The sequence below is a fragment of the Mustela lutreola genome, chromosome 12 (genome assembly GCF_030435805.1).
Source record: "Mustela lutreola isolate mMusLut2 chromosome 12, mMusLut2.pri, whole genome shotgun sequence".
In the NCBI taxonomy this organism is placed as follows: Eukaryota; Metazoa; Chordata; class Mammalia; order Carnivora; family Mustelidae; genus Mustela; species Mustela lutreola.
In genome coordinates, this window is record NC_081301.1 from 51,555,141 (window position 1) to 51,564,556 (window position 9,416).

Below are 9,416 nucleotides of genomic sequence, written 5' to 3' on the forward strand. Positions count from 1 at the left end.
TCAGAATTAGAAAAATATGAAATTCTTCCATTTTAATTTTTTTAAAGGTGTATATTTATTGATTTATTGGAGAGAGAGAACACACGCGCGCACACCAGCACAGCGTGGAGGGAGGGTGGTGGAGGGGCAGAGGGAAGAGAATCCCAGACAGACACCCGCTGAACATGGGGCCAATCGTGGGGCTTGATCTCACAGGCCTGAGATCACAACCTGAGTCGAAACCAAGACTCCAGTGCTTAACCAACTGAGCTACCCAGGTGCCCCTAAATTTTTTCTATTTTATACCAAATTCTAGTGTCATTCCTCACAGATACTGCGTGCATCTGTCCCCTTTCCTTGTCCTAAACTTGAGAAGCTAGATTCAGAATGCAGATGAAACTCAAGAATGATTTCAGTTTGTATAAACTATACTTTATTGTGGTAAAATATAATTAACATTTACCATTTTAACCATTCTTCTGTGTACATTTTAGTAACATTTAAGTACGTTCACAATGTTGCAGAACTATGCTTTCCCAGAACTTTCTCATCATACCAAACAGAAACTCTGTCCACACTAAACAATAACTTTGCCATCTCATCTCAAACTTTCTTTCTACTTTCTCTCTAGGCATTTGCCCATTCTAGGTGCCTCACGTAAGCGGAATCATACAATATTTGTCCTTTTATGTCTGATTGATCTTATTTAGCATAGTGTTTTCAAAGTTCACTCATGTTGTAGCATGTATCAGAATTTCAATGCTTTTAAGGTTGAACAGTATTCCATTGTATGTCTACACTACATTTTGTCTATCTATCACAACCATTGGTGGCAAATTGGGCTCCTTCTACATTATGGCTATTGTGAATAATGTTTCTATGAACACTGATGTAAGCATAGATGTTTGAGTCTCTGCTTTTTATAATTGGGAGAGAAAATGTATCTTCAACAATGTTGTGATTAAAATATTCAGGTACATCATGTATCTGTGAGGCTTCTATGGGCCAGTCTCAAAAACTATCAAGCATTTGTAACATATTTCTAGCCAAATACAAATTCTAAGTTTTAAATAACTAACAGAAAGGAACCTGTGTAACCAAGATATTGTAAACTGGCAACATGGTATCTCCTATCTAAGAATTTTAAATTTATCTATAAGTCTAAATATAGCTCATTTACATATTTTAGTTCTTTGGCTATCCAGAACCGGAAGAATGAGGCAACAGACACGATTCTGGGCTAAGCAGTGTCATGGGGGAACTGATTCTCTGTTAATCAGTCCCCTGTTAACAAAAATGAAATAAAGCTGGGGGCAGGAGTTGAGGCCTATGTTTCTCGTGATTCCTTCTACCTGCTGTCTCCCTGGAAACAGATGCTGTAGATTCTTACAATCGAAGATTCCCAGAGGAGCATAAAAATATAAAATAATGTGGACGCAATACTCAGGGTGAGAGGAGAAATTTGAAGAGCTTAAATGCTATGGACACCTTTTTTTTTTTTTTTTAGAGGCCTTACTCTAAATCACATCGAAGATATAAAAGGCATCCATGTCCCATATTAAGTGCATTTGAAAAAGTGAGAAAAGAGTTGAGATGAAGTTGAGTGGTTACTACTACTTTTGTAGGCAATTAAACATCTATCAATTCTTATTTTCCCATTTCATTTTTATATTTTGAAGCCAATAAATTATTTTTCAGATCTCAAATATTTTCACTGGCTCTTAAAAATACCTAGGCCATAACCATATTGATAGGTTGCTCTATAGTGAGTTCTGATTGCAAAATAATTCTCATTTGCACACTTACTTCTGACAATATAGCTCTGACCATAACTAATTTTTGGACACTAATGCAGTGGCCAGAAGAACAAGCAAACAGAAAAAAAAAAAATACTGTCTCTATAATTTCTGGGTATGAAATAAAATCATGATGGTAATCAGAAGTTTCTAGACTTGAGAGTCACAACCTTCCTAAAATAAGCTACCAAATTCCTGACTCCAATCAACTTCCTGAAAAAGGAAAATGCTGTACTAAAAAGCAAGCACTGAAACAAATCACCTCTCCCTACTCCCACATGCCCACAAGAGTCTGTGATTAACAAACTCATCTATTAAATTTCAAAGCTAACTCCTCTCAAGTTTCTTAAGCATCCATTGTGAATTACCTTAATAGCATAATAAAATTACTTTCTACCTAATACAGAACTGTGGCTTCCAGTCGCCTTGAATGCTGGAGATGTATTTACCTTATGATTACCCTTCTATGACTCTAAGCTTTGATATGACCAGTTCCTATCTTCCTGGAAGCTTGTTCTACCACTTTCTAAACTAATGAATGCCTACCCATCCTCCAAAGCCCGATTTAAATGTTAGTGTCTCCACAGCCCTTTCCTGGTTCCCAGAGGCTCCCCGAGTCATGCCCTTTTCTATGTTCCCACAGGACTTACCACATTTTATTTAATGTATTTGTTAACATGCTTGAAGTCTGCCGCTAGACTTTCAACTTCTGCAGAGCAGAGCCCAAACATCTAGCGCAGTTAATTTTATAAGCAAGTGATCATTTTTGTCTACTATGCTTGCGTTATGCTTTGCTAAGAGTGGCAATTATTCTATTAATTCTACCCAGACAATGAAGACCACAAAACTGTTTAACCATCTGTTCTCTCTCTTTGTGATGAAACAACATATTTGAGTATGATTTCGGTTAACTTTCTCATTCTTTCATAACAGCTAATTGTTGGTCTTTCCACTTGTCTTAAAGTTTCCATCACCTTGTGGAGATCGTTACGATCAGACAATGTTTCAACTGTATCATAAAAAGCTGCTAACATAGCCAAAAGTTTTTCCACTTTTAGATTTCTGGGACGGTGTTCGGGGAGAAGATGTAGTTAGGTGAGTGTAGCTATGTGAGAGCAAGAGGAACTGGGGGAGAGGTTGATAGAGTGTTATTAGTCTTCTGAGGAAGCTGGTTTATGATGTTCAAAGATCACTCGTTGTGTTGTTGATTTCTGGGGGAATAATCAACATTAACTTTCTATTATTATGGCCCTTCAGCTATAAAAATTAAGTAAATTTCATGCAAAGAATTTCCCTATTTAGATAGGAGAAAACTCTTCATTGATGAAGATGAGAAAGACTTTCTAGTTTACTACTTCCGGTGAATCCCAGAATCACAGATAATTACTCCCTTCAGGTTCAACTACTATAATTATATTACTGCCCTCTGCTGTACATGAGTGAAATTACAGAAAACTATGTGACCGTTCAAGATTTGTCTACACGTTCTTGGCACTGGCATTTTCCAAAAGAAGGTCTTCAAGAGCATCCTTATTTCATTTCAACTAGGTAACTTCAACATGATGGTGAAATTTTCCCTCCTGTAATTATTGGCTAATCCAAACAGAATAATAAATAGTGTGTCAGATGAATTTTAACAGATGAGTTTGTTAATCACAGACTCTTTACTTGACTTTAGGCTTATTGTTATGCTAAGGAAAATACTAATTAAATGTTTGTAAAATGATTGAAATTATTTTATGATATGTCAATTATTTAAAAGCCAGCCTCGCTTCTATAATCGCTGTACACTGATCATTTTCTCCTTGACTTTGCTTTTGAATATCCTCCTGTGCTTTTTAAAATCAGAGTCAATTCTGAGATTCATAAACCTTTTTGCTGGCTTATGGCATTCAATAATTGTTTTATATGACATTTGTTTTGTGCCATTTGATTTGTTTCAGTGCCCTAAATTAAAAATTTCTGGTTCTGTCTGAATCTTATTAACTGAAAATCATATTAGTCTGAGACCATAGCTGTAAGTCGCCCTCTGTCAACCACTTATCTTTTTGTTTATCTTTCGTTCCAGGTTATGAAATTTTAAGCATCACACTCACCTTTAAATAATCATTCCCCATCTTTAGAGCACCATACTCCGTTCACATTTACATGCTATATCTTAATTTTGTAAATGTTCTCTCTATGAATGGAGAAATATTTAAAATTGCACAGATTAAAGTGGAAACAAGGATTTGTTTATACATGCTGCTTTGGGTAATAATCTGTGAGTCTGGGAAAAGAGTGTTTTGAATTTATTTCTTTCTACTGTACAGTGAATTTTTTCCCTCTAAATCCAGGTATTTAGTTCATATTTACAAGTTTGGTGCGAGTTTAGGTGCTATTAACCAAATATTGTTCTTTACTTTTAAGAACTATCTCTATGTTTAAGATATATGAATGTATCTTAGGAAGTAATTTTTAGTAGGTTAATTTTTGAAGAAATATTATGACAAATATTTTTCAAAACTAGAAAAACACATTTAAAATCACACTAAATTAACATGTCTAGATAGATCAAAGGACAATGAATGTCTTCAAATATTATTGGACTTTAATTTCCAAATTTCAGGGAAAATTAAGTTGATTTTCAGGTCTTGTTCAATGGATAAGGACAATCAAAAAGAAAAGGGGGCTAAGGTGAAAATAAGGAAAGTAGTGTTGGAAAATGTTTTATAACATTTTATAATAGAATGTTTATAACATTTTATAATAGAATGTTCTGTTATCCAGTTAAATGTTTTCCCTCTAAATATAATTTTCACTTTTGGGTGCTTCAACCTAGATAAATATAATTGACTAGGAAAACATTACAAAGGCTGATAAATAATTTCTAGATTTATTGTTTTTTATTTCAACACATTATATTTAGCTTGACAATAAGATACATTCTATATTTAAATGTATGAAACATGCATTTAGATACCAACATATTATATAAAAGGAGTATTTGTATTTGGGGAGTTTAAAAATAAATTAAAATAGTCGGTTTTCATCAGGGAAGGGGAAACGCCCTAATAAAATGCCACGTGTGACCTGCTGACCTCCGACAGTGATTTCACATACCAGCCAGGCTGCTCTTCCCACACCTACTCATACTCTGTGTTCACCTAGGATGAAAGTTTGTTCCTCAAAGTCTGAAAATTGATTCCAGTCTCATAGGGACACACTTCAGATGGCTGATATTCCAACTCCTAACTTTGTTTTAAAGAAAAATGCTTTTTGAAACAGAAACAGTCTATATGTTGCTGAAAACTCATGACTACTAAGAAATTTGAGACGTTAAACTCCATTGATGAAGTAAGCATATTTTTTCAAACAGAGACAAAAAGTTATCCTTCTACACTTTCCTGGGAATGATGTGTTTTTATAGTCAATGCATGTGGAATAACTTGAGCAGGAATAACATTAATAAGAGAATTCAAATGTTATATAAAATGATCAAATAATTTATTTTATTTTTTCCAAAAAGGAAAAAAAAAAAGATTTCATATGTCCTAATTCATATGTAAAGACAGATACAGATAACAAAGATACATTAAAACAGAGAGCTAGCTGTTAAATCAAACATCCTCTCTCACTCTTTTCTTTAGAAACAGACTGGGGGGCGCCTGGGTGGCTCAGTGGGTTAAAGCCTCTGCCTTCGGCTCGGGTCGTGATCTCAGGGTCCTGGGATCAAGCCCCACATCAGGCTGTCTGCTGAGCAGGGAGCCTGCTTCCCCCTCTCTCTTTGTCTGCCTCTCTGCCTCCTTGTGATCTCTCTGTCAAATAAATAAAATCTTTAAAAAAAAAAAAAAAGAAAGAAACTTGGATGTATGTGAATGTATGTGTATACATGTGTATTTGGGTGTGCAGGCAATATGCCCAGCTAAAACACTACCATACACAGCTTTCCTTGAAAGTAGCCATTGTCATATGACTGAATTCAGTCAATAGGTGGGTAATCAGGTTATTTGATAATCTAATACAATTGGGTTCTTATTCTATACGGAACCCCTTTTATATTAAAACACACATATAGGCTAAAATCTAAATGACGGAAAAAGATTTATACCATGCAGTCACGAACCAGAAGAAAACTAGAATGGTCATATTAACATAAGAAAAAGGATAATTCTTTCTCTTCCCCCCAATGTGATAATTTGGTATACATATACATTATGAATTATTTACCAGAATCAAGCTAATTAACATATCTATCACAGCAGATATGTTACCTTTAGAGTGTGTGGTGAGAATGCTTGAGAGCTACTCTCTTACAAACTTCAAGTGTACAATACAGAGTCATTAACTATAGCCATCGTGCTGTATATTAGCGCCTCGTCTTATAACTGAAAGTTTGTACCCTTTGACCAACATTTCATTTCCCCCATCCTTTATCCCCTGGCAAGCACCATTCTCTATTTCTATGAGTTCCACATTTTTTTCTGCTTTTAGATTCCACATATAAGTGATACTATACAATATTTGTCTTTCTCTCTTTGTCTTATTTCACCCAGCAGAGTGCCTTCTGGTACATCCATGTTGTTGCAAATGGAGGGGTTTCCTCCTTCTTTATGTCTGAATAATATTCATTATAATGTGATATATGTATCACATTTTCTTTATCCATTCATCCATCCATGGACACCTAAATGGTTTCCACATCTTGACTATTGTGAAAAATGCTGCAATGAGCATGGGAGTGCAGATTCTCTCTTCAAGACCATGACTAAATTTCCTTTGGATATATATCCAGAAATGGGATTGTGGGATCATATGATGACTCTGTTTATAAACTTTCAAGTAATGTCTGTACTATTTTCCATGTCTGTACCAATTTATAATCCAACTAACAGTGTACAAGTGTTCCTTTTCCTCCACATCCTCACCAATGCTTGTTATCTCTTGTCCTGTTGATGACAGCCATCCTAATAGTAATGAGAGGACATCTCATTGTGGTTTTGACTTGCATTACCCTGATGATTACTAATGTTAGCTACCTTTTCATGTACCTGTTGGCCATCTGTATGCCTTCTATGGAAAAATTCAGCTCCTTTGACAATTTTTAAGTTGGATTATTTGGGTTTTGTTTTGTTTTGCTTTTGACTATTGAGTTGTAAGAATTCTTTATATTTTTAGTTATTAATGCCTTATCAGATACATGGTTTGCAAATATTTTATCCCATTCAGTAGGTTCCTTCTCACTTTGTTGTTCCCTTTGCTGTGCAGAGGCTTTTTGGTTTGGTTTAGCTACATTTGCTTATTTTGGCTTTGGTTGCCTACGTTTTGGTGTCACATCCAAAAACTTACTGCCAAGACTAATATCAAGAAGAATTTTCCTTGATTTTTCTTCTGAGGCTTTTACAGTTTCAGGTCTTACATTTAAGTACTTGGCCTATTTTGAGTTTAATTTTTGTGAGCAGTGTAATACAGAGGTCCAGTTTCATTCCTTTCCATGTGGAGATAGTTCTCCCAATACCACTTATTGAAGGGAGTAAAATTTCCCCCTTGAGTGTTCTTGACACTCTTGTCAAAGATTAGTTTACCAGATGTGTGGGGGTATATTTCTGGAATTTCTATTCTATTTCATTGGTCTATGTGTCTGTTTTTATGTCAGTACATACTGTTTTGCTTACTATAGCTTTGTAATATAGCTATAGCTTGGTTTGTAATAGAGCTTTGTAATGTAGCTTTGAAATCAGAAAGCATGATGCTCCCTGGTTTGTTCTTCTTGTTCAAGATTGGTTTGGCTATTTAGGATCTTTTGTGTGTCCATAAAAATTTTAGATTTAAAAATTTAAAATTTAAAAATTTCAGATCCTTGGTTAAATTTATTCCTAAGTATTTTATTGTCTTTGGTGATACTATAAAATGGGATTTTTAAACATCCTTTTTAAGATAGGCCATTGTTAGTGTGTAGAAATGCGACTGAATTTTGTATGTTAAGTTTGTATCCTGAAATTTCACCAAACTAATTTACCAATTTTTTAATTAACATATAATGTATTATTTGCCCCAGTGGTATAGGTCTGTGAATCGCCAGGTTTACACACTTCACAGCACTCACCATAGCCCATACCCTCCTCAATGTCCATAATCCAACCACCCTCTCTTTCCCTCCCCCCAGCAGGCCTCAGTTTGTTTCACGAGATTAAGAGTCTCTTATGGTTTTTCTCCCTCCCAATCCCATTTTGCTTCATTTATTCTTTTCCTACCTCCCAACCCCCCCATGTTGCTTTTCAACTTCCTCATATCAGGGAGATCGTCTTTCTCTGATTGACTTATTCGTTAAGCATAATACCCTCTAGTTCCATAAAAGATATGGACCGCTTCACGAATTTGCGTGTCATCCTTGCATAGGGGCCATGCTAATCTTCTCTGTATTGTTCCAATTTTAGTATATGTGCTGCCAGAGCAAACATTAATTAACCAATTTTTATATAGAATTTTCTATTTTTTTTAAAGATTTTATTTATTTATTTGACAGAGAGAGATCTCAAGTAGGCAGAGAGGCAGGCAGAGAGAGAGGAAGGGAAGCAGGCTCCCTGCTGAGCAGAGAGCCCGATGTGGGGCTCGATCCCAGGACCCTGAGATCATGACCTGAGCCAAAGGCAGTGGCTTAACCCACTGAGCCGCCCAGGCTTCCTAGAATTTTCTATTTTTAAATTATGTACCTGCAGTGGCAACTTTCTTTCTTTCTTTCCTATTGGAAGCTTTTTTTTCTTTTCTTGCCTAACTGCTCTAGTACTTCCAATACTGTGTTTGAACAGAAATGACAAGAGTGGGTATTCTTTTGTGGTTCCTAATCTTAGAGGAAAGTTTTCAACTTTTCAGTACTGTGAATGATGTTAGCTATGCGCTTCTAATATATGGTCTTTAATATGTTGAAATACATTCCTTCCATGCCTAATTTGTTGAGAGTTTTTAATGAAAGGATGTTGAATACTGCCAATGCTTCTTCTGCATCTATTAAAATGATCATATAATTTCTATCCTTCACTCTATTAATGTGGTGTATCAATACATGCATATGTTAAAACATCCTTGCATCCCAGAGATATGTCCTGCCTCATGATATATGATCTTTCTACTGAACGGCTGAATTCAGTTTGCTAGGATTTTATTAAGGACTTTTTAAATCTATGCTCATCAGAGATATTGATCTATAATTTTTGTTATAGTTCCCTTGTCTAGTAATGCTGGCCTGGTAAAATGAGCTTTAGAAGTGTTTCTTCCTCTTTGTTGTTTTAGAATAGTTTGAGAAGGTTTGGCATTAATTCTTGTTTAAATATTTGGTCGAATTCACCAGTGAGCCCATCTGCATCTGGGGTTTTCTTCACTGGGGGACTTTTGATTACTGATTCAAAATCCTTACCATTTATAGGTCTATTCAGATTTTCTATTTCTTCCTGATTCACTCTTGGTAGGTTATATGTTTCTAGGAATCTATCTATTTTTTTTTAAAGATTTATTTATTTATTTATTTGACACACAGAGACCACATGTAGGCAGAGAGGCAGGCAGAGAGAGAGGAGGAAGCAGGCTCCCCACAAAGCAGAGCCCGATGCGGGACTAGATCTGAGGACCCTGGGACCATGACCTGAGCTGAAGGCAGAGGCTTTA

At 35.5% G+C, this 9,416-nt stretch overlaps 1 non-coding gene across 1 annotated transcript; it reads right to left on the reverse strand.

Moving 5' to 3' along the window:
* Positions 1-8,108: 8,108 nt before the first annotated feature.
* Positions 8,109-8,211, reverse strand: LOC131813279 (U6 spliceosomal RNA). Its single transcript, XR_009346705.1, has one exon. It is a non-coding gene; the product is annotated as a U6 spliceosomal RNA (small nuclear RNA).
* Between the last annotated feature and the right edge of the window lie 1,205 nt (positions 8,212-9,416).